Source organism: Monodelphis domestica, chromosome 5, assembly GCF_027887165.1.
Source record: "Monodelphis domestica isolate mMonDom1 chromosome 5, mMonDom1.pri, whole genome shotgun sequence".
Lineage (NCBI taxonomy): Eukaryota > Metazoa > Chordata > Mammalia > Didelphimorphia > Didelphidae > Monodelphis > Monodelphis domestica.
In genome coordinates this window covers 281,273,493-281,298,449 of record NC_077231.1, presented here as the reverse complement: position 1 = coordinate 281,298,449, position 24,957 = coordinate 281,273,493, and the positions used below count along the sequence as shown (strand labels likewise).

The 24,957-nt window shown below is 39.3% G+C and overlaps 1 protein-coding gene and 1 long non-coding RNA gene across 3 annotated transcripts in view; one reads left to right on the top strand and one right to left on the bottom strand.

The window, feature by feature from the left end:
- Window positions 1-24,957, bottom strand: part of ULK4 (unc-51 like kinase 4) — a 678,848-nt gene that overhangs the window by 169,515 nt on the left and 484,376 nt on the right. The window lies entirely within an intron of this gene.
- Window positions 729-6,885, top strand: LOC103105217 (uncharacterized). The gene is made up of 3 exons (XR_008912461.1): window positions 729-983; window positions 4,927-5,074; window positions 6,506-6,885. It is a non-coding gene; the product is annotated as an uncharacterized LOC103105217 (long non-coding RNA).

Genomic DNA, 24,957 nt, shown 5'->3' with positions numbered 1-24,957 from the left:
TTGCAGAAGATGAGGAAAAGGAGAAAATCTGTAAAGACTTTGATGAGATCCAAATTAAATCAACAGACACTTGGATATTCTGACTTCATTCAGACTTGGACATAGCAAAAAAACAAAAACAAAACAAAACAAAACAAAACAACCCAGAAAAAGGATTCCAATGTTAGAATGTTAGGAATGAAAGAAGCCAAATGGTTGTAGATTACAAAGTAGCCTCACCTATACGTGATGAATACATTTCTCTAAGAAAGGACTTGGGCAGTACTAGACAGGAGAAGTATTGAATCACATCATAAAAATATAATTATTTTTTATTTTAAAAGAGACTTATTACTGATGTAAGAATCATTCCTGAATATATAGCGTATAGTCAGACCATCTACTTGTTAGAACAAAGATTAAAATTGATACAAAACTAGAAGAATAAAAATGAGAAAAAAATGTTTGCCGATAAAATTAAACCAAAGCTAACCTGACCTATTTAAGCTAGCTAAGATACCAAAAAAAAAAAAAGGGGGAGCCTTAAAAAAGAGATATTAACACCACTTAAAACCATTTTCTAAAGCAGTTTAGCTGATTATAAATCAAGTGCTACAGCAAGAAGACACAAAGTCTAGAAACTGCCATCACCTTTAAACCCTTGATCTCTAAGCAGAGACTTATGGCTGACATGAACAACAATAGACTAAAATCTAAACTCCTTAGTGAAGATCTCATAAAGAAGAAGAACACAAGCAGTATTACCTCATAAAAGAGTGAAAAGCAATAGAAGGAAAAAAATAGAAAGCTTCATGAGAAATTCAACAAAGTAACGTCATCCATCCTAAAGGCATTTTAAAATGAGACTGAAAGGAGAGAACAAAGATTGGGAAATATCTGAAGTGATTTTTCTCTCTCAAAGACTGAAGAGCCACCATATTTAGACTTGAAAATTACAGTCCCAGATGTGTTACTGAAGGAAAAGGAATTGGCACTAAAGAAAGGTGGGAAAAGTAGCAGGATGGGACTGAATATACACAGAGCAGGTCCACCACCTCCCAGAAGTGATATAATTTTGAAGGAACTAAAGGAACTGATTTGTAAGATATACACAACAGGGAAAAATCCTAAAATCATGGGAAAAATTCTAGAACTTATTATTAACAACAAAAAAAAGATGACTCTGAGAATGTTAATAGTCATCCACCCACGTACCTACTTTGCCATTCATACAAAATTTTAATCAGAATAATTTATGTATCCAGGGCATATTTGATAAGGATATTAGAAGGAAATTGCCAAACTTTTAAAAACAACATTTCATAGCTACTCTATTGATTGAAAAGTATAAAGAATAGGAGATCCCTATCCTGCTTATGTTGGCTGAATATAAAATAGCATTTGATCCAGAAAAGACTCTCCAACAAGGCATCTCAGAAGCACATATAAATATTATATAATATTCCTTGAAAGGTATAACAAAAGCAACTATTAAATAATATTCAAATGAGGACTAACTCTGGGAGATGGATGCCAAACTCTATCCCATTGCCAAAAAGGAAGGCTAGCTCAAAATATAAGCCATAGGGAAACTCAGTAAAAGCCAGCATGTGTTCCTGTTTGCAGATGGTTGTGCCAATGCCATCAAGCCTAAGATAATTGCCTATCTACACAGGAAAAAGAAAATGGATGGAGAATGTTTATCCATCAGTAAATATATCTGAGAGGGAAGTTGCAGATGGACAAATGAGATGGATCCAAAATTTAAAGGAAGAAAAAACAGGTTGAGTCACATTGGGAAAACTTTTCCCTGAGACAAAGGTTTGTCTTTGTAAGACCAATATCCTTCTGGTGATATTGTGTGGTTATGAGTCATGAAATATTAAAGTCTCTGAAGAACTGTAGTTTAAGATAACTAAAAGTCAATGGAGACTTGTATAATGGGTTTGAGTAGACTACACATCACATTGCAAACAAGGAATTAACCAGGAAAAATGAAATAAAGCATGTCATCAGCTAAACATATGACTGGTGAAAAATAGGCCACCTACATAGTGAGACTGAAGGAAAATTGATGGGCAGATCACATACTGTGCTTGTATTCTTGTGATGTGAAGGAAAAGGAAACAAGGTCTTCACATTCGGGTTGACCCTTTGAGATAAACTGATGGGAAGACTTGGAGAACAGGTAAACAGGATAGGCAGGCATGGTGGATAGTGTGTGCATTGTAAAATTCTTTATGATCTTAAAAATAACTGTTAGTGTCCATTTTCCCTTTTACTATCTGATCTGGTTATTTATCATATAAAATATGTGAGAGTTATTTACTATAAGTTGGTTAAAAGCATTAGTTACCTACAAGGAAAAAAAAATGATCCAGCTAAAATATTTTTAAAAGAAAACATATGGCACTGTGCAATTTTGTGATATATTAGCCCTATGTATGCTGTCCAACAGCCTTTCTGAAAGTTTTCTTTTATATTGTTGGAATACATTTAACAAGATGCAATATTTTCAAATTAGACTGCCAATCATCATTCCCCTGGATCTGCTAACATTACTCTTCCTAAAATTCAGCTGAAAAGGCAGCAAGAAAATGACATTAATGTGTCATAAGCTGATAAATGGAGCTGCTTCTAGATGATCTGGCTGAATAAAGTACTTGATCGCCCACAGCCTTGACATTGACCTCCTCCCATGAGAAATAAGAATTCACTTCTGTCTCAAGTGACCCTCAGGCAGAGAATGTTCTTAAATGTGGGGATTTTGAAGGAAGAAAAACTGCCGCCACCTTTATCGATCTAGATAGAGCCTATCAGTCACAGACTCAGCACCCTGAGTAAAAGATGAGAAAACCTGAAAGTCACTGGGAGGATGAAGCTGGGCTTGCCTTCATTGCTGGATGGTTCCCACTAGCTTTCCACATTAGTGCCTTGGCCACTATTAGCTACAGAGAAAAATTCAAGTTTGCAGCATTATCTAGACACTTCAAGTCAAGAGTCTCATGCACTAGGTTTCACCAATCCATTTGCTAATGACCTCAGGATTCATTAATGGAGCTTTCCCAGTGCTGGTGGTAGAAACATCCCAGAATGGATTTTTCTTAGCAATAGACTAAGAAGAGCAAAACAATTTTTTTAGTTCTTTTTCAGTCAATATGGAAGGAACTGGGGAAAAAAGAATCTACTGAAGCCACTAACTTTCAGTGTTTTTAGAGGGCAAATTTGCCAACCCTGAAAACAAAGCCACTGAGTTCTGTGGAGAAGGCAATTTTTTCTTGTTTCTCATGTCAAAGTTTAGACCTGACCATCTGTTAGCAAAGGATAAACAATTCCAAGCTCTTTCTCATTCATGTCTCCCCTTATGTTCAGGTGGAACTTACTGATACTGGATGTCAAAGGTATGTTTACCAAAGCTGCTGTGGAGGAACTAATGCCTCTTCATAAAAGTGGTCTATCAGTGATTGGAGGAAAGGAAGGGTTGTCTACACCAGCAGGGACTATAAGGAGGCCATATGTTGCACAAAAGTAACATTCCTGAAAAAGCCTTTTGCAAAAAAGGGATTTTTTATATACCAAATCCTATTTCAGCATTGCCTGGCATCACAAAATTGGACTGTCTGTCCCTCTGGGGAAAATGTGTGCTTGAGATCTAATTGGTGAGTCGATCAGCAAGCATTTATGAAGCAGTTACTATATACCAGGCATTGTGCTAAGTGCTTGGGATAGAGAAAAGCAAAAATACATTCTCAACTTTCAAAGAACTTATATTTTAATGAGATAGGCAACATGCAAACAGCTAGATAGATATAGGATATGTTTAGAGTAAATGTATGAACTCAAGAGTGGAAAGCATTAGCAGCTGGGGGAACTTGGAAAGGTCTCCTGTAGTAGGTCAGATCTGAGCTGAGACGTGAAGAAAGTTAGGGAAATTAAGAGGTGAGGGACAGAGTATTATGGGTTTTGGAGCTGGGAGACAGAATGTCATGTTCTAGGGACATGAAGCAGGGGCTACTAGAGCTAGATCACAAAATATGTGGCTGACTTATTGAGCAGAGGAATATGGCAGCCAAGGGCAATACCAATTTATAAAAGTGCTTAGTATATATGAGTACTAATTTTGTACATATGAGTACTAAATATTGATTGATTATAAACTTTTATAAAGGAAGACATGAAATACTTCAAACAGTTTCAACTTGTAAGACAAACAACAGAGGGTAAAACCAGTTTAAATCTTGGTAAGGGATTCCATTACACAAAATCATCCCAAGGGCATGTAAACATGGGCTTGAAAAGGAGGACAACAAAATAGATGAAAGATATAGATGACAGATATTTTTACAGCAAATTCTTGACTACTAAGGAAAAGGATAGACAGCAAATATCATCCAATAGACATCCAATATCAGAGCTGATAATTTTCATGATTAATATCACACCTGACAATGTGCTGGGTTCATCATATAACACACTTAATAAGGGCTTCCATTATGAAAAGATATTTTAAAAAGCAGCAAAAACTCTTAAAAATGACAGGATTACATAAATGATTGTAGGTATGGGATACAGTGAGTGAAAAGGAGAGGATAACTCAAAGGTTGTATCAGGAAACTGGAAAGATGGTGGAAGTTGAAAAAGTAGATAGGTTTGAGGGATGTACAGAATGTTCAGGAAAGACTAATACTTCTGTTGTGAGGGCTCCCTGACCCTTTTTTGGGGTTGTTTTCCTCCTTTGGTGCCTACATGTCACCCAGTGCTTGCCTGTGGCTCCATGAAACAGTAGCCTACGCAGAGGGCACATCCTAGGAAACCATCTCAGCAGATAGGCTAAACCCGGTTGAGGGTAACCAACAGACTTGTTGGTGAGTTAGGGGAATGTCTACCCCTAGGCATGTGCAGACTTCCCTTGAGTAATGGGTGAATAAGAATAATTTGTTTTAACAGCCTTGAAGGTGACTAAAGGAGATGCTGTGGAGTACTTAGAGCTTGGTCAAACATGGAAGAAACTATGGTTCATCCACTGCATCCCAAGTCATCACCAGTCATCTCGACTTTGGTTTTGCCATTGGACTTTGATTAACTCTAAGAGAGAGTAAGTCAGATGATTTTGTGCAACTATGCCTCACTTAAAACTAATTCCCACACAAGTCAAGACATCACCCTATGATGTCATTGATCCTCTTAGAAAATGAGGGACAAACAACAGGTTTGGAAAGTGGGAGAAATAATGGGTTATACTGTACACTGCTGAATTTAAAGTGTTTTTGAGACATCCAGTTTGAAATGCCCAAAAAGCAACTGGTAATACAAAACTAGAGCTCAGGTTTGGAGCTGGATATAGGGACTTGGGAATGAGTAGAGTTAATAATTAAACCCAAGGAGATAAATTAGGTCACAAAATAAGATAGCATGTGGGAAAAAAGAGAAGAGGGGTTAGGACACAGTTTTGGAATTCACAGTTAGGGTTTAGGATATGAATGAGGACTTCAGAGGGCAGAGTGAGGAGTGGGTTAGGGGGTATAAGAAAAACCAGGAGAAAGTAATGTCATGAAAATCCCAAAAGGATTCTTAGAAGGAGAAAGTAGTCAATAGTGTCAAATACTTGAGAGAGATAAAGAAGGATGAGAATTGAGAAAAGACTATCAGATTTGGTATTTGAGATCACTGTTAATTCTAGACAGAGCAGTTTCAAGTAATCGATGATTCTGGAAGCCAGATTTCAAAGGATTGAGAAGTGAGAGAAGAGGAAATACAGATAATAAGTAAAGATTTTTTTTCCCTACAAATCTGAGAAAATGAGAGATTGAGGTGATGGTAGGGTCTAGGGAGATAAAGGGGGGTGGGGGAGGAACATCCTGATTAGTGCAGTGATCCCATTAAGTAATCAAATTGTGAAGATGGGATTAACTCTTTCTTTCCTTTTCTATTTTTAGCTAATCAAGACAAGAACTTAAAGTACCCCTACTTAACACTACTTAAAAGAGTTCATGGGTCACTAGAGTAAGCTCACACCTCCAAAGGATACTGTCCCCCTGACTCTCCCTTTGGGTAGTGCTAGACAAAATAAAAGACTGCCATTGGTTTCTGTGAGGAGGAATGTCAGGAAGTGACAGGAAGTGATTTGGAAAAGAGGAGCATAAAAAAGAGAAGAGACCAGCAGGGTCTAGAGGGATTCTTTTCCTGGATTCTGGAGAAACTGGTTCCGGAGATTCATTCCCTTCCTGGTGTTTGGAGTGAGTGGTTGAGATCCCTACCTTTGGAGGAGGCTGTGTTGGTGGAACTCTGGTTGAAGACACCACCAGGACCTCTGGCTGAGAATTACCAGGAAATCCACAACATTATTTGAATTTATACTACAGTTTCCACTGAGCTGGAAACAGCTACTCTATTTTATATAATTATAATTTCACATGGTACAAATTCAAATATATGTAATTTCTTCATGGGATTTACTATTCTCACTAATAAGATATATTTGTATATGTAAATAAATATATATGCACACATATTTTATATCTTATAGGGTTAAACAAAAAGAGCTTCATAATACAACTCTACCTTAGTACTTCAGTTGAAAGGATATTCTCATAAATATGCTTTGGGATAATTGAGTCATGCAATAGAGGAGCTGTAACTCTGAGAAGCTGAACTAATCAATTCAACTAAAAGAGAAACTTTTGCATAGCACTATGTGACATAATGACAAGAGCCAAGTACAAGACTACTTCTCAGTGTGACACCTTGATAATGGTTCTGAAGATGAAGGCAAGGGCACAGTTAAAACCTCCAAGAATAGATTTTATGACGACCTGTTCTGACTGCCAATTGGAGAGCAAAGAAACTGAAATATCTCCTTACGGCTATAAGATTCATTTATTCAATAAATAGATCTTCACTGCCTAAAGTGCCTTGCCCTCATAAACTTACAGTCTAATACATGAAAGTAGACATGTTCACAAGTCAACATAATACAGTAAGAGTGAGAACTCAGAGGAAGAAGAGGTCACTTCTGGCAGGGATGTAGGGCTTAGGGAAAGTCATGAAGAGGGTTGGATAGGTGAAATGGGGAGCTGGGGAATGGGGAGGGTACTCAAGGACAAAGGAAAGAGTATGAGATAATTTATAGAGGTAGGAGACCATGCTCCATTTTGAGGGAAAAGCAATTTGGCTAGAATTTAAAGCAGATGGAGGGGAATGGCAAATATTAAGACTACAAAGGTAGGTTGATGCTAAATGGACAAACTTGAATATGAGGCTAAGCCATATGGCTTTAATCAGGGACTTAAGTGAGGTTTGTTGGGAGTGGTAAAGAGTAATGATCACTGATAATTCTTTTAGCATTGGTAGGTATGAATTTTAAAACTACTCCACCCTAATCAGACCATACTTTGAAGATCTTGATTTAGCTATTTCCTGATCAGTAACAATGGAGATACTTCGTTTAACAGAATCAAGTCTTGGGAACTCTACATTTTTCCACCCTACTCAGGTTGCCTGCACCATACTCAAAGATTTAATTATCTGAGGAAATGGCCTTCAACAGACATGTTAAAAAAAAAAGCGGACAGACCCCTGGGCTGTCCTAAGTCAAGCTAAGCTATCATTTGTACAGATGAGACACAGTAAAGTGACGTAAAACCATCTATATAAGGCACGTCACTGGCTCTCTTCACCTTTTTTTCCTGGAGAGGTGACTCTGGCTGGTAGCGTGCTAGGCGTTCCGACATCTTAGAGTGGTGGAAGTTATTTGTCTGGGTTTGGCAGTGAGTTTGCCCTTGAGCTGATTCAGGTTCGGGCATCTTGGCTGAGCCCTTTTGGAGCTCAGGCTGGTTCCTTCCTCCTTCATACTCCAAAACCTTACTTTCTAGATCTCCTAATCTTCCCGCCAGCTACTAGCCAGGTGGGAGAAATCGTACTCCTTTTCCTTCTCCCTTCTCCTTAATCTCCTCCACTATATCAATTAAATCACCATAAAATTTCCAGCTGACTTGGGTATTTTATTATCTGGCATTTTCCCTGGCGACCAATTAAATTTAGATTTTTAAGTCACAATGCTAAAATTATCCTTACATAGGTAGGATGGATTTGTGTAGAGCCAGACAGAAGGTAGGGAGATAAGTTAGTAGATAAATATAATGGTCCAAGTCAAAGGTAAAGAGATGATGAACTAAGGTAATGTACAGGAATACCTATGATTCAAAGACTTAAAAACTCAGATAAACAAATGGTAATGTGGGGAATAGAAATAAGAGTTACTAAAGAGACAGAATTGATAAGGCCAGGAGAACATAAATCAAAAGATAATTCAGGTTTTTAGCCTCAGTGACAAAGGTAACACTTGAAGATATGTGGACATTAAGGGGAGAAAGTTCTTATGGGGTAAATAACATTATAAGTATTGAATTAGTTGAGTTTGATTTGCTGGTGTAATGTTTAAGTGGAGTCATTTCAGACATAATTGGAAATGATAGTCAAGCTTGTGAGAGGTATGATTTAGAAGTCATTCATATATAACTGACTGTTTTTGGAACCACAGGATTGAATGGGGATTGTAAGAGAAAGAAAAAAGAGAAGAAGGCTGAGAACAGAACCTTTGGAGTAGGAGAATGTTGGAGAGCCAGAGAAATATATAGAAAAGGAGAGGTCTGAGTACTGTGAGATAGAACCACAAGAATGTCATGGAAACCTAGGGAGGGGAGAACTGCAAAAAGCAAGGGTTGGCCAGTATTGGAAACATGGTAGAAAAAGTAAGAAGAATGAGGATTGAGGAAAAGCTATTGACTTTAGTAACTGGGTCATTGACTCATACAGTGAGAAGAAGTAATGGATGAATAACCAACAGCCATACCCAATGTCCAAGTTTCAACAGATTTCCTAGAAGTAAACAACATATAGAAAAAGTTGAAGAGGGATTAGGTGGGTGGGGAAGGAGAAATCAAACATGAACTGAACTGATCACAATGAGATAGTGAGAAGAGTAGGCTAAAATGAAGACAAGAGAAATAAGTAAAATAGAGAAACCTAGGATCTAACAAAACAAAACAGTCCAACCCAGAGAAAGCTAGACAAAGGTATATAAAGCTGGGACACTGAGGAGACAAGTTTTTTGTTTTTTTTTTAAAAACCCTTACCTTCCATCTTGGAGTCAATACTGTGTATTGGCTCCAAGGCAGAAGAGTGATAAGGGCTAGACAATGAGGGTCAAGTGACTTGCCCAGGGTCACACAGCTGGGAAGTGTCTGAGGCCAGATTTGAACCTAGGACCTCCCATCTCTAGGCCTGGCTTTCAATCCACGGAGCTACCCAGCTGCCCTCTGGGAGACAAGTTTTTAAGTGAGGCAATGTACCCAATCTTTGCCTCTTTTTAATGAGATGCCAGACTGTAGTGACCATGTCTAACCTAATCAAGCTGGAGTTCTGACATTATCAATGATTCAAGAATCACTCAAAAATTCAAAATTATTATATTTCTAAAATCAATTAGCTTTATCATTTAGCATGTAAATGATAAAATGTCATATGGTGTCATGTTGAACAAACACAGGAAAGTTGTTCCAAAAATATGAAAATTCCTTTCCTGAGGAATTCATAAATAAACATTAATCAAAGAATACCATATACACAGAGGACAGGGAAATGGAAAATGAGAGACTTTAGGGCAAAGGAAGTTTTCAAATCTGATAAAGACTGAATATTTTGTTTTAGGTTCTAAAGATAACTAACAATAATCATAGCAATAACTAGCATTTCTGTAGCACTTTAAGGTTTACAAGATCCTTTGCATATAGTGCTTTCATTTGATCCTCATAACAATGCTGACATAGGTATGTGTTATTATTATCCCCTCTGTTTTACTGATGAGGAAACTGAGGCTCAATGAAGTCATGCAAACTTGCCCAGGATGGCAAAGTTAGTTAAGGGTCAGATACAGGATTCCAACTAAGATTTTTCCTGATTCCAAAGCCAACATTCTATCTCTTGTGCTACGCAGTTTAAATAATTTCAAACTGATTAGGAGTCAAAATCATACCAAACTAGGAAAATCTTTACTTTTAATTTGGAACTAGGAAACACCCAATATCATACTGGTTAGCATAAAGCTAATATAAGGTTTGCTTCAACAGAATAAGAAATGATGAGAGCTTCTTCCACTGTTGCAGACTGCCTTCACCAATTGCTGTGATTAAAAGAGACAGAGAGAGAGAGAGAGAAAGACAGAGACAGAGAGACAGAGACACAGACAAAGAGAGAGAGACAGAGAGAGATCTCCAAGGGGCTAGCCATTTCCTGATGAGCCTCTCCAAAGTGGTTCTCAGAAAACATATACAGTCCATCACGGGGCTCCACATGGAAGGTCTTCCTTCTTGGGAGGCCCTGCTAGAGCTTCACTTCTATTGGCATAGCCTTTAAGAACAGGATCTCTGTGCCCTGATAAGGGCAATGGCCAGGGTTTTGGTGCAAATTTAATTCCCTAGAAATTTAGCTCCCAAAGAGTCACAACACAAAATCTCCTTTAACTCTTAACACATGACACTCATTTGCTCACACAACAGGGTTAATAATAAAAATTGTAGTGTTTCTCTTCAGTCGTTCACCTTTAGTAATTTATTTCCCTAAAGTATCTTTACTCTTTCCTCATTCCATGTATTGTTCATGAACCACAAGACACTGCAGGAAATGGGACCATCTGAGCTGAAGTGGCAGTTTTCACACTGATAGAGTCATTAGGACATCTAATTTTGGAGCTCCAATGAAATCGTCTGAATCACCCCAAGGGTGCATTATTTCAACACATTAATGAGGTTATACATAAAGAGAGTTTATTACAATAAGAGATGGATGTTCATTAGATCAGTAATATGATTACCAAACATGCTGTACAGGAAGGGCCTCTGGGAGCCATAGACGAGATAATTTTGCAAACATTAAACAAAACAAAAAAGCAAAACGGCATTCTCAAAACTGCGAAATTTACTGCTTTATAGTTATTAGTAAATATCCACACTATTAAATGAGACTTTTAAAAAATGATACACTGCAACAGATCCTGGGCTGAAGAGGCAAGCAATGACTTTTAATGTAAAAAAAAAATACATAAATAGGGAATAGTTTGCTGCTAATTTTCATGGCCTTGAGAGCTACCCAAGAGCCTGATTTGTCTATCTGATATTTGGGATGATATGTTTTCCCCCATAGAGCCTCTATACTATTATACTGATGGGAAGTATGCATGGAACCAGCTCTAGAAGCACAAAACATCCAGATTTACACTGATGCAGGGATTTCTATAAATGAAACTTGGGGGCATTTAGACTAGATTCATGGAAATTCCTTTGATAAATCCTACATATGCTGGGCACAGAATTAACGAATGATTGTTTGTGTTTAGGGCATTGGGTTTTTATTGCTTTTGCTTTTAGAATCCTTCCCATCTATCTTCTATTCCTTGCTGGCTGGTGTTTCTTGGGCTGCCATCTCTGATGACCCCTCAAAGCAACAAAATTCCAAATATAGTTCTTCTGGTGCACACTTAGGAGGCAGACATATTAAACACCAGAATTTACAAGCTAAAATGAGATCCATGTGACCTTGAATTTTAAAAGAAAGAAAGAGCATCCACTGTGTTTTCCTTCAACATTTCAATTCTAAACAGATTATTTTTTCCCACCTCAGAAGAACCTGTCTGAATAAAAAATATTTTGACCCGATTCACTACCAATGAACCAATGGTTAAAAAGAGAAAGAGGGACATGGGGGGCAGGGGAGCATAGTCTTTCTTGAAAAAAGTTTCCTCTCTGGAGAGCTCTAGCTATTGAAAGAAAAAGCTGTTCTGCCCAAATCACTGTAGAAATGAGGTTTCTTCATTCCAAGTACAAGCTTTCTCAACTGGAAGCCACCTCATGGCCCCCATTTCTACAGTAGAGTGCCTTTTCCCTAAACTCAGTATCATTCAAAACACATCAAGATGTTAATCAAGGAGATGGCATTCACATCAAGGATGCTAGGAGGCTTTCCTCATTCCCCAGCACCCCAGATTACATAAGAGCCAGAAAGGTAAAATTTGGCCCATGTGCAACTCCAGAACCAAGCCCTATGTTGTGTTTGGCATTTGACCTTTCCCTCCAAGCACACAGTGTTTTCCCAACACCAAAAAAGATGAACAGAAAATGAAAAATTCAGCTATTCCAGACAGCTCCCCAGATTCTTGCGTGCAGTATTAAGTGGCCCAAACATCTCGATGTCTGATAGATTTGTAGCTTCTCATCCAGCACTTTAGGTCCTGTGTAGACACTACTGTTACTATTTAGCTCTTGTGTGCTTGCTGAGTTTTTGAGGACAAAGTGCTCTAAGTGGAATTGGTTATTAAATGCTACTTGTTAAAAAAGAATCTAGTATAAAATGCTCAATTTCTTATTCCCTGAAAGATAAATGAAGGAAAATGCTGATCAGTGGATTAAATGTTGAATTTTCTGTATTTGCAATGTTTCTGCATGATGGATTTTGTAATTATCTCTAACTCCGTGTTTTAACAGTTTTGTGGTTTCATTTACATACAACTTGAGTTTCTTGTTTGTCTCAAAAGTGTCTTGAGTCAGAAGCTAAACGACAATTATCAAAAAGTCATTAGTTTACATTTTTTCTTGAATTTACTTTGACAAAAAAAGAGAGATAAGAATTTGTTGTCCAGTTGTTCAATCCTGGCCAACTCTTTTTGACCATGTGGACCCTCTCAGGCCACACTCTCCAATGCTCTCCATGGGGTTTTCTTGGCAAGGATACTGGAGTGGTTTGCCATTTCCTTCTCCAATGAATTAAGGCAAATAGAGTATAAGTGATTGGCCCAGGGTGACCCCCATTAGTAAGTATCTAATAGCAGGTGCTCTTATTATCTCATTTTACAGATGAGGACACAGAAGCAAGCAGAGATTAAATGGTATATCCAGGGTCACATTGTGAGGAAGTGTCTGAGGCTGGATTTTAACTCAGGTCTTCCTAAGGACAGCTTTGATCTGATTGCAGCCTCTTTAAGACTTTTGACTATGGCTCTTTTCTCAAGAACATGGGAGTTTTGGAAACCAAAGTGACATGGGCAGAAACCAAGAGTGAAAATGAAAAATAGGAATGAAATGAATATAGTTAAATTCCTCAATCATTCACTAAAGGTAAAAATATTCATTATTCAAATCAATAATTTCGCCTCCCTCCAAAAGTTAGGGAAGATCAGGGTTCAGCTTTTCTCCCCTGATTCAAAGGGCTCATGCAGCATCCCCTTTAATGCAACCAAAGAGCAGTGATGAATTCCTGCTTGAGTCTTTGAAAGAAGAATAAATGGCTGTTATGGGTGGGCACTAAACTGAATCACGTCTCACCCCACAGGATGTTTTTCTTGGGCAAGGTGGAGCCAGTAAGAGCCGAGTTTAAATACAGCCTCAGACACTTAGTAGGTGGATGACTATGGGCAAGTCACAGAACCTTGTTTGCCTCAATATTCTTCTCTATATATTTTGACTAATAATAGCACTTACCTCCTAGGGTTACTTTGGGATAAAAATGAAGTACTATTTTCAAAGTGTCTGGCATATAGTTGGTGCTTAACAAATATTTGGACCTTCTCTGTACTTCCCTAAAACCTTTCTCCTCTCCCTAATAGCACCCCTTCACTGAGTTTTCTTCACATTTCTTCCAAATTATACAGGAAACCCCCCAAATCTTCATCTATTTCCTTCCAATAGTACACTCCCATGACAATATCACATTTAATGTTGTCTTCGTTGGTCCTAACTAACAGGCTTCATGCTCTATTTTCCCTTTCTTCCAAATTACATGGGATATTCTGTGAATCTTAAAAATTCTCAGACCCTACTTCAGAAGATTTGGTTAAGAATATTTGATTTTCCCCCCTTTTTTCTCATTTCTTGTACTAAAGGTACATATAATTAATATTTTTTGCAGTAATACAAGTTTAATAGATATATACTCGCTATTATATCAGTGCCTACCCAAAAGCTTTAAACTATGGGAACCTGTCATTTAGTGATAAAATATTATGGGACTGTGATTAATGTTTGTATATGATTCCAGAAAATGGGATAAAAAGAAGGAGCACAGACTTAACCTGAAAAGTGCCAAAAAGAGCACACAGGTCAAAATGAAACCAATCCATGTGGGATTGATGAACTTCTACACCAATATGGAAGGAGTTGAAATTAATGTGGACTTGAGATTGCGACGCTTGACATATGTTAAGTCGTAGGACTTCCTACTTTGCGAAGTACTCAGATAAGTACAAAGTTTAACTATCATGCTGGCTCCCTATATCCCTGAGAATGTCAAAAATCAGACAAGGGAATGACACTTCCCTATCAAAACGAAATTCTAGTTTGTTTGTTTTTTCTTCTTATATTATGGCAACTTCCTGTAGTCTTGGCTGCAAATGGGTAAATAAAATATTACTGCATTCTGTCCTACAGACTTGTGGGATAGAAATCATTTTGAACTGGACCTATACAAGGGCCTATTTTGAATTTTTTCCCTTATGTTTTTGATTGTTTTTCTCTTCTTTTGATAACTGACTCATATACCCCCATAACTCAACATTGCATCCTGAACTGAACTGGATTTTTTTTAACACTTACTTCAGGGGGGATTGTATTTTAATTTAAATCCAAGATTTTTGATTTTTTGTTTGTGATTGTATTTTAATATAAAATCCAAGATTTTGAATTTTTTGTTTCAAGATCTTCAAGGAAGAAGATTGCTAACTCCTAAATCCAGAGAATGAACTGTTGCAGAAAGATGCAGAAAACCCACACTACATCAAGAAGATCAAGAATGAACTTTGGATATGGTTGACTGAACTGAAGTTTGATTGAATATTTATTGTAAATGTACACTTTTATGCCAAAAGGGACTGCCCCTAATTTGGCTTTCTGTCAATGAGCCTAGCAAAACATTGGTTTTGCTTTCTTTATTTTTCTATTCCTCCTTCACTACTCTAATTTCGTCTTAGAAAATTGAATATTGTATGCATGTGTAGTTAGAAGTGCATTTAGGACTACAAGATGATTATGTTAAATGATCAATGGGGAGACTAGTCTCCCCATGATCATCAGGGGAGATTATGAATCTTAAAACTGCTCAGACCCTACTTTAGAAGATTTGGTTAAGACCATTCCCCATTTTAAACAATGAAGAGACTTAGTCAGGAATGTGAGAACTCTACTCCACCCATACTTAAGCATACTATAGGGGAAGATAAACTTGTAAACTCTTTACTGAACAATGAAAAAGTACTTAATTCATACTTATAGTGAAGCAAAAGCCTTAAGCTGTCTATTTTTAGGAAGGTGCTAAGTACCTATGAAGGTCAGGCAACTTACAAACTTGTAAGGGGCAAAGAGGTGTGAACTTACTCAAAAGTTTAGTCTACTCAGGTGTAAATTAAGAATGGTCTGTCCTTTGGAAAATGTCTACCATGATTGGTAGATGTGAGAACTTAGGGGAGGTGAAATAGGAGAAAATTCTCTTTAAAAGGAGGTCAGAAAAGGCCTCTGGGAGTTTCAGCCTTGAAAGCTGAAGTGGAGCTGAGGAGCTGAAATGGTGGGTCTCTCTGAACACTAGAATCTTGCTTGGGACAAATCTTGTGGTGAGTGGATTAAAGACTGACTGGTCTCTTTCTTAGGTCTTGGGCCTAGGCTGGCCTAGCCCTTTTCTAATTGTTTCCTCTTACTCTCTCTCTTTCATTAATTCCTTATTTGTATTAATTAAAACCTCTATAAAAACCCAGCTGACTTGGGTATGTTTCATATTTGAGAATTTTTCCCTGGCGACCACTATATTTTTGATTTGAAAACATATCTTTGTGGTCACAGTTTAAGGCAACCACTCTTTTATCTGCAACAGTTTATGCCAACCACTCTTTTAACTGTTATAATTCTCAACATTTTCATCTCCTCTGCCCCATCTTCAGGGAAGGCACTCCCAAAGCTTACTATCTACACTTTCAGCTGCTCCAAGTCTTCGTAGCCTTGGTGTAGCCAGGACAAGGCCATGGATGGAGGCTGGGAGAGAAAGAGGTGCTCAAGAGAGGATTTCTGGGATGGTATCCTAGAGATGAAGACTAGGAGAAGACAGACACATGGAGGATACTGGAGAGAACTTGAGGAAGATCAGAGAAGGAATGCTGGAATAGGAACACAAGAGTGAGTCAGGTGATGTGCCTAAAACAAGGAGATATACAGAACTTCAGTGGGTCATCACATTTGATCTGTTTGGTATCTGGTGTCAGTTGGAGCCCACCACCTTCTGTTTGCATTTGAACTTGGCAGAAATGTTTTACTCATTAATGAAATAGCTAAGTGGGAGAGCCTAAAAGCCTACCAGAACTAAAGTGAATTCCCCTGCTATGGAAAGATGTGGGAAAACAGAGTACACCATCGCAGTGAGACTGAGGAGCGACCAACAAGAACAACAAAAGACCGAGGGTCCTAATTCAGCCTCGTAGAGAGGGCAAGAAGAACACTGGAATGAGCTGCAGATAACATGCAGTGAGGAATGAATCTGTCAGGAACAAATAATGGCTGTGTATACTCCAAAGGTAATGTGATTTCTGTCCTCGAGGAAAAGGGACAGAAGAATACACTTTTCCTCTTTATCCTGTCATCAAGAATGAAATATCCCTTTAAAGAAATGCCTCCAGAAGGAAATAAAGAAGAAAAAAGGACCTAAAAATGCAGAGGGCAATTTTAGCATGGGGCAAGAAGCTGGACACAGAGAAGGAATGGAAGAAGAGCCACTGAACCTTTGCCACAAATAATAAATAAAGCTGTTCCTGTTAGGGGAGTGGGGAGGAGGCAGAGTACCTCAGGAAGTTACTTCTTCAAAGAAAGATGATGTAGCAAGCCTAAGGAAAAAAGGCAATTCAATAATCCTCAAGGAAGAGGACGAGAAGAGATGGTTTTTGAATCCTTGATGAGCAATACCCACTTGACTATTTGTCAGTATGACAAAAACAGCACAGAGGTTTGCTAAATTCCAAGGTCAAAAATCCACATATATTAAGGATGTGATGGAGATCTCTTGAGACTTATCAAATCTGCCAAACTCTACATTCCTGGTGGCATATCTGAAATCTTTTAAATAACAAGGAACCTTGAATTCATTGCTAAGGATTATAGAATTAGAAACTGAATATTGCAGAGTCAAAGGTTGTATTTCCATAATTATCACAGTATGAAGGCCTGGGCTTTGGAAGAGAAAGGTAAACTTGGGAAATGAATAACTAATATAAGGGCTTCTGCAAATAAGATTTAAATTTCTGGAACATGGGGGGGGAGCAGTTGGGTGGCCCAAGTGGATGGAGAGTCAGGCTGAGAAATGGGAATACACTATTGGAGGGAATCAGATGAAGATTTGGGGAAACAACACAAATCTAGCTCAGAAGTATGATACAGTAGTGAGAGGGGATTATTTGGATATCCAGTGATACCCTTTCTGCCCAAAGCAGCAGCTAAGTCATTACTGTCTTGCCTTTTTTTTTATGTGGGGAGAAGGAAGGTTTGGACCTGTGATTTCATTGGCATGGGAATGCCTACTGTGGAAAGGGTCTCTCATTGCTGACTGACAATTTTTCTATAATTCAAAGGCTTAGAAGGTTGTTGGAAGGCACCAAGAAGTTAAATAACCTACAGCCATCTGGCCAATATGTGTCAGATACAGGAATTGAACTCATGTGTTACACTAACTTGCCTCAATTGTAATTTAATGCTTCAAAAGGTAGTACAAGATTAAGGAGTTGGATGTGATAGGAGTCTTAGAAAGAAATGTTGATTCCATTTTAGAATCTGTGATGAGGGAATTGAGGGGATTAGAATAGCAAGTGGTTAATTGTGGGAACTGAGTGACCCACACAGACTCTATCTTGTGACTCAATTCTTGAGCTGAGTTCCTTTTCTATTCAATCATGTTTCTAGTTCAATTTCTGTCTTTGGAGAAAACTTTATTCAATTGCAGAAGTTGGGGGAAAAAAAAACTCTGTTGCACCATTTGAACCCAGCCTTGCTTGGCTGAGAAGCTAGACCACCTTGACTTAATGCGTAGAGACCATTACCTAAGGACAGAGGTTATGATGACCAGAAACCCAATCAGATTTGCAGATTGATGCAAGAAATTTCTCCTAATTGTACATCGCAAGGAACCCATATGTCTTTTCTGAAAATGGCCCCGCACTGATCAATCAGTTGCTTTGTTTGTTTACAGACACTTGGTGGGGAAGAAGAGGGACGCCTCCTTTTTCTGATTTCAAGGAATCACACCTGCTCACTGTACTCCTCCCAACTTGGAAAGTCCCTAATCTTTCCTCCCATTAGAGATCAGATTACCTAATATTGTGTTGTTCCCTTTTAATTAATTTGTTTTATTTGATTAGGTTTTTAATGTATAAAAGTCTGTTTCCACTGTATTCAGGCTCCAGCCTGCATTGCTTAATAAATCAATGTGTTCAGAAGCTTGAACCTTTGTTTTCTAAGGCATTTCATCTTTCATCCCCCACAGGGAGAGAGGAGAAGGACAAAGATTATCTGATGTGTACTGTACATTTCGGGATAGTGGATGTCACAGGGTTCAATGAAAAGAAAGGTAATGGTCCAAAATTCTGCCCAAGAGGAAAAAGATAGTGCTAAAGAATGTACTTGAAGGTACAAACCAAAACAATCTCCCTAAGGAGGAAAAGGGGAGCTATCCAAAAAGGCACAGGGAAATCAATGAACTGAAGTTAAAACAAACAAACAAACAAAAGGCAAATAATGGAAGACAAATCCAGAGTGTCATACTAACCTGTAAAGAAAGAGTTAAGGGAGGCCGGAATGAATCCAGATGTTAAATGAGAATGTTAAAGAGAAGTACAAGGATATTTTCAGATTTGTGGAGGGAAATATCACAAAAGGGTTGACTCCTTGCTGAGGTGAGGGGAGCAGAAAATACTTGTGAACAACAGAAAGAAGGAAGAAGTTACTCAGCTCCTCCTTGTTTTCCCTCCCTAAGAGGGGCTCTGTAGGACAGAGGGTTAGGCCTGGAGTCAGGAAGACTTGGATTTAAATTGTACTAGCTCTTTGATTATAGACAAATCACTATATCTCCCTGACCCTCAGTTTCTTCTCCTGTAGAATGGTATATAGAAGTTCTAATTACACAGCATGCTGAAGTATATAAATATTTTGCTTACATTAGCTAATTTATGTCTCACAAGAACCTTGTGAAGGAGGATATGAGGTATTCTGATCTCCATTTATTGATGAAGAAATGGATGGTCATAGAGATGAAGTGACTCATCCATTGTCATAAAGGTAGCAAGACAAAAGATGAGATTGATGTGTACCTCATAAACCTGTTGTTTGGCTCAAATGAGATAATGTACATAGAACACTTCAAACTTCAATGTGTTAGATAAGTTGGTAGTCTTTTTTATATTATTATTTCTACTTTCGAATTAGAAAAGGCAGAGCTATCACTGGTCACCTTTCGAAAGTCAAGGACAACAACAGAGAAGTTCTAGAATCAGAAAAGATCAAATGTCTCAATTCTCAAAAAAAGTCAAGAAAATGAAATCTTCACACTATGAGCCAAAGACACTGATTTTAATTCCTGGAAATATTCTAGAAGAGGGATAACTTGGGGTTTGAAAACTTGGTTTTAAAAAATATGTTCAGAACTGTCTTTCAACATAGGTTGGTTTTCTTATTCATCCTTTGTATTTTATTAATTAAAAAAACAGTCTAAGGACTCCATAGACTTTTCCAGATTGCCAAAGGGGCCTATGACATAAAAAAAGTTAAGAACTACTTCTCAGTGGAGTGAGAGCCAGATGTAGAGATTCAAATCTGTACTCAAATACTTATTGTGTGACCCTGGACAAATCACTTAAGCCTAGTCCTTTTACTGTTCTTCTGCCTCAGAACCAATACACAGTATTGATTTGAAGATGGAAGGTAAGGGTAAAAAAAGAATTGCTTTCCTAAAATGTGTAATTACAGGGATGGCTAATGAGCATTTAGAAAGTGAAACAGCAGACTCCTAGAACCAGGAAAACTTCATCAAGAAAAAGTAATGACTTAATTTTCTGTTTGAGCATGATGGTTAAACTGGTAGATGAGGGCTTTTCAGCAAACCATTTAACAAAGTCTAACCTGTAGTCAAAATGACAATGAGGACAAGGGGATAATGCAGTTAGGTGGATTCCAAACTGATGGAACATGCCACAGACTTCATCTCATACACACACACTGTTTCCCATGAAGAGACTTGTATTTTTAAACTATTCAAACAAAAATTTAAACACCCCTAGTTAACACTAAGGAAGGGAGTTCCCAAGTCACTTACTAAAAAGTGGGTGACAATCCCAGAGGTGACTGCCCTGTCCCTGGGCAGTGCTAAGAAAATTGATGGACTGCAATTGGTTCGTCATAAAGTGGAAGAAGGGACAGGAAGTGGTGTGGAAAAAGGACTATAAAAAAGTCCTGAACTTCCTGTCCAAGGGGTCTTCAGCTTGAGTCTTCGGCTTGGGACTTAGACTGGGACTTTGGCTCTTGAAATGCTTCTGGTAAGACTGCTCCTGTTGGAGTTCGTCTTGGGTGAGTGAGTAGCTGACCCTCCTTTCCTGGCTTCTGGAGAGATTAGGTCAGGAGAAGTCTTACCCTCTTGGAGGAGGCCACATGGGTGGAACCCCCCTTAATTTACCACTGGGTCCTCTGGCTGAGGGTTATCAAGCCCAGCTGGGGTTGCTCTGGACACCAGACCAACATTTAGTGTGATAGACTAGACATTTTCTCTACCCTCTTTTTATATTTCTTTACTTTCATTCTTTCCACTTCTTTGTAAATAAAAAACAAAAAGCAACTAGAACTTGCTGCCTCTGTCAGAAGCAGCTGGCGAACCCACATTAACCATGCCACCACCACCTTTGAAGATGAACGACATTGACGTCTTGCCGCTGAGCGTGAACCCCAACACCAGGCCACAACCGCACCTCCCGTAACAACTGGAGTCCCATGCCCCATGTGCCACAAACTCTGTGCCTCAGCCTTTGGACTTCAAAGCCACATGAGGGTACATCAATAGATGATAATGCACAAAGACAATTGTCATTCTCGGTCACCAAGAGACTACCGCTACTGAAATTCATTTTGACTTGAGCTATAATATTTTAAATTCGGTGACCACCATATTATTTTAGAATTCTCATATATTTAGTCAAACCCTACATTTAATTCCTTACAGACCCCAGCAGTCGGCTCATCCCATCAACTCTAGTGCCTAGCAAATATTAAGTGCTTAGTAAATGGATGGATAGTGAAATAATATGGCATTATCAGGGGAAACTGTCGACATTGATGTAAACAGTCTTCTGAAAATGAACAAAGTGAGAGAAAAAAACTAGAAAATGTGGCTTGGCTGACTAAAAGTAACACCAAATATGGTTGTTTCTGTGAAATGCTATCGTTTGTACCTAATTGCCATGGAACTCCACAATGTGGTGTGTATCATTAAGTGTCAGGTTAGCTCTTCTAATTTTTATTTGGTTACAGCATTAAACCCTATACATGTGTACATCGCCTTCTTGGTTCATTGCTAATGGAACCTGGCCTCCTGTTTGCTGGGAGAACACTCCTGGATGGCACCCTTCTGGATGAACACAATTAGATTCCATCCCTTCTTTGTGCTGGGAAAGACAGGCCATTCTCATCAAAACAAGGCAGCAAGCATAGTCCCAGCCTTGCTGCTGGGCTTGGGATTCTTCTGCTAATCCTTAGGTTCTGTGGTTTGTAAATTAAAGCCTCTGCACAGCAACACCCAGCAAGATCTCTGAGCCTGGCTCCATAAAGAGAGGGGACCTTGAGATCTCAGGGTCCCAGAAATTAGAAATCAGTCCAAGCCCCCCATTTTAGGGAAGGAGCTTAATGAACTGATCCAGGTCACACAGCCTGTGAGGGGTAGATCACCCAGTTCCTCTACCTCCAATCAGGCTCAAAATTCATTTTTAAAAAGCATTTGGGGGCAGCTGGGTGGCTCAGTAGATTGAGAGTCAGGTCTAGAGATGGGAAATTCTGGTTTAAATGTGACCTCAGATACTTCCTATGTCTGTGACCCCATTGCCTAGCCCTTATGGCTCTTTTGTCTTGGAACCAAAGCACAGTATGGATACAAAGACAGAAGGTAAAGGTTTAAAAAAGTAAAAAAGCTTTTAACTGGAAGTGAGATTTTCTTGTTGATGAACATCTCTAGACCGGAAAGGGATGAGTAAAGGCTAGGTGAGCCCGGCGACACTCTTGAAGAGTCCACACTTCCTCCAACCAGTGTTCATGACCAATGGCACCATCTTGACTCTCCCAGACCAAATGACTGGGCTCTTTGTATGACTGCGCTACTTCATCATTGGTCTCAGAGAGGTGTAGCCCAATTCTCTGCTCCTCTATGGGTCTTACTCCACCTGGGAGGAGACGGAGCATTGATCCAGCACCTTCTATGTGCCAGGTTCTGTGCTAAGAGATTTACAAATATCTCCTTTGATCTTCACAACAACCCTGAGATATAGGCACTATAACCATCCTATTTTAGAGATGAAGAAACTGAGGCAAATGGGAGTTAAGTGACTTGTCTAGGTTCACAAAGCTAAGTATCTGAGGCTGAATTTGAACTCCAGGTCTTCCTTATCCTAGACTTAATGCTCTATCTTTTGCACTACTTAGTTGTCCAAAGAACGTGAAAAACACGGTTTGGGATTGCAAGACAGAGAGAGAAGTGGAATGTGAAGAGCTCTGTAATCAGATTGGGGGATTTTAGAGTTCAAGGATATGGAAGAAGGACGTTTGGGGAATGATGCAAGGGTATGACAGTCTCTGCATGTAAGGCTGAGGCTGGGTAGAAGTTGCAGGAAATGAGTCAAGAGCGTAATTGGAAGGTTGGGGTCTTGGAGAGAGCACATATGTGTTAGTTCCTTAGGATGAAGAGGCTGAGGCTTGGGGAAGAACAGCCATTATCCTGATGCTGAATTCATTGAGGAAGGATGGAGAGGGCCCTGGAGGTTGAGAGATGACAACCATCACGATCTTTATTGAATGAGAAATAGGGAATGAATGAAGCTCCAAGAAAGACAGGTCATCCAATGATGTGGCAACAATGGGACACAAAGAATGCCCCAACTCTTTCACCTGAGCCAGTGCTGCAGAGGGTGCCTGAGGAAATGAGTGTGCCCTCAGGTGGGTCTATGGCCCAGAGAATGCAAGAAGATGGAGGGAGCAAGAAAAGAAAAGGCTCGTTGAAAGATGGAGGAAATATTCAAGAGAGCACAGAGAAAAGGGGGGTAGCTTGGGAGGGAAATGTTAGGGGAACTGGGTGGAAGGGCACAGAAATAAGGCAGGGTTAGAGAACAAGGGCTGAACAACGGCAGCCCAGGCTCAGAATCACTGAAATGGGGAGCCTTTGATGGTGTGCCAGTGTGCTCTTTACTAAGTAATGATATCAGATCAATGATCATTGATTGGAGGAGCCTGGTGTTGGAGTGGAGCTGTCTCTGGGTACCACATCATTGTATTTGCCTAGAAATCAGGGGATGAGGAGGTTGTTGAGGGTAGAGAAGATGCACAGGTATTGGGGACAAATTGGTGCCGGAGGAGGCTAAAGAGGGTGCCTGAGGGATGATGGAGGGGAGGCCAGGGAGCCCTCCAGAGCAGGTGTACAAGCAGCTATTCTCATTTCAGGATGATAGCTTCCTAGTTTCCATGGCTTCTCCAACTGAAGCCAAGCCGTCTTTACCTTTCACTCCCTTCGCTTCAATTCATGTGAGTTGCTGAAGAGAGCAAGTTAGCGATCTTTGACCCAAACAAGTTCTGAATGTTCTGATTCCCTCTAGAGAGACTGGTAGGGATGGTAGCCATGATGGGGAGAAGAGCACAGACATTCATTACTAAGAGAAAGATGATTGTATTTGTTTAATCATTTAAAAACTGCACCCTGAAGGGGCCAGCATGTTTACTACCCATCCGTGCTTCAGTCATGTTATGTGTGGGGACAATCCCCGTAGAGCTCTGCGTCAAGAGATGAAGCCATAAAGATGGCCTTGTCAACAGCTCTCGATGGCAAAAGCCAGTGTTCTCAGGTCTGGGAAAGGCCAGATACCCCTTGAAGAAGCTTCCAGATGGCTTTCTCTTTGAGTCTAGATCACTATTTCCACTGCTGTTCCTATGAACCCAAACTGAGGCTTGTTGGTAAATAAATCACGATGCATAAAACAGGTGTTTGTACACCAAGTTTCACCATCAATAATAAAAGTTTTCATGACTTAAGGGAAAGGCTCCAGCTCCCTTTGAAATCCCCGATGCTGTTTGGGAGTGAAGGGAGCGGAAGGAATGTTGTCATTTTACTTGTAAATGGAATACCTTTGTTCTGTATATCAAAAGGGAAAGACATAACTGAACAGAGTCCTACACAATTTTAACTTACTTTTCTAGCCAAAATGACACTTTATCGGTCAAGTCCTTAAAGCTGAGAAATATTCAATATTTCATAAGCAACTAACAAGTACATAAGAGGGAAGAGCTCCACAGTGGTGTGTGCATGGGCCGCCGAGCACTCGGCTCCTGTTTTCTGATCAGTATGCATCAAGCAGATATTCTGGAATTCTGCTATTTTATAACACTTATAGCTCCTGCTCTTGGGTGTCGGCAAGTGTATAACTACACAATCCATCATCAAGAAGGTCCCCTAAAAGCTGATTGGTAAGAAAATCATCAAGGAGACTGGATGGAAAGTGGCTGGACTAGGGGGACTGTGCAACAGCAGGAGCGAAGGGTGGACCGGGTCTACAGCTTTCTGGATGGGAAGGAAGAGGAAGGCTTTATGGAGACAGCCCAGGGTGTCAGCACAAACTAAAAAGGGAGCAGAGGAGAAATTCTTAATATTTTCTAAACAAATGAGTGAAAA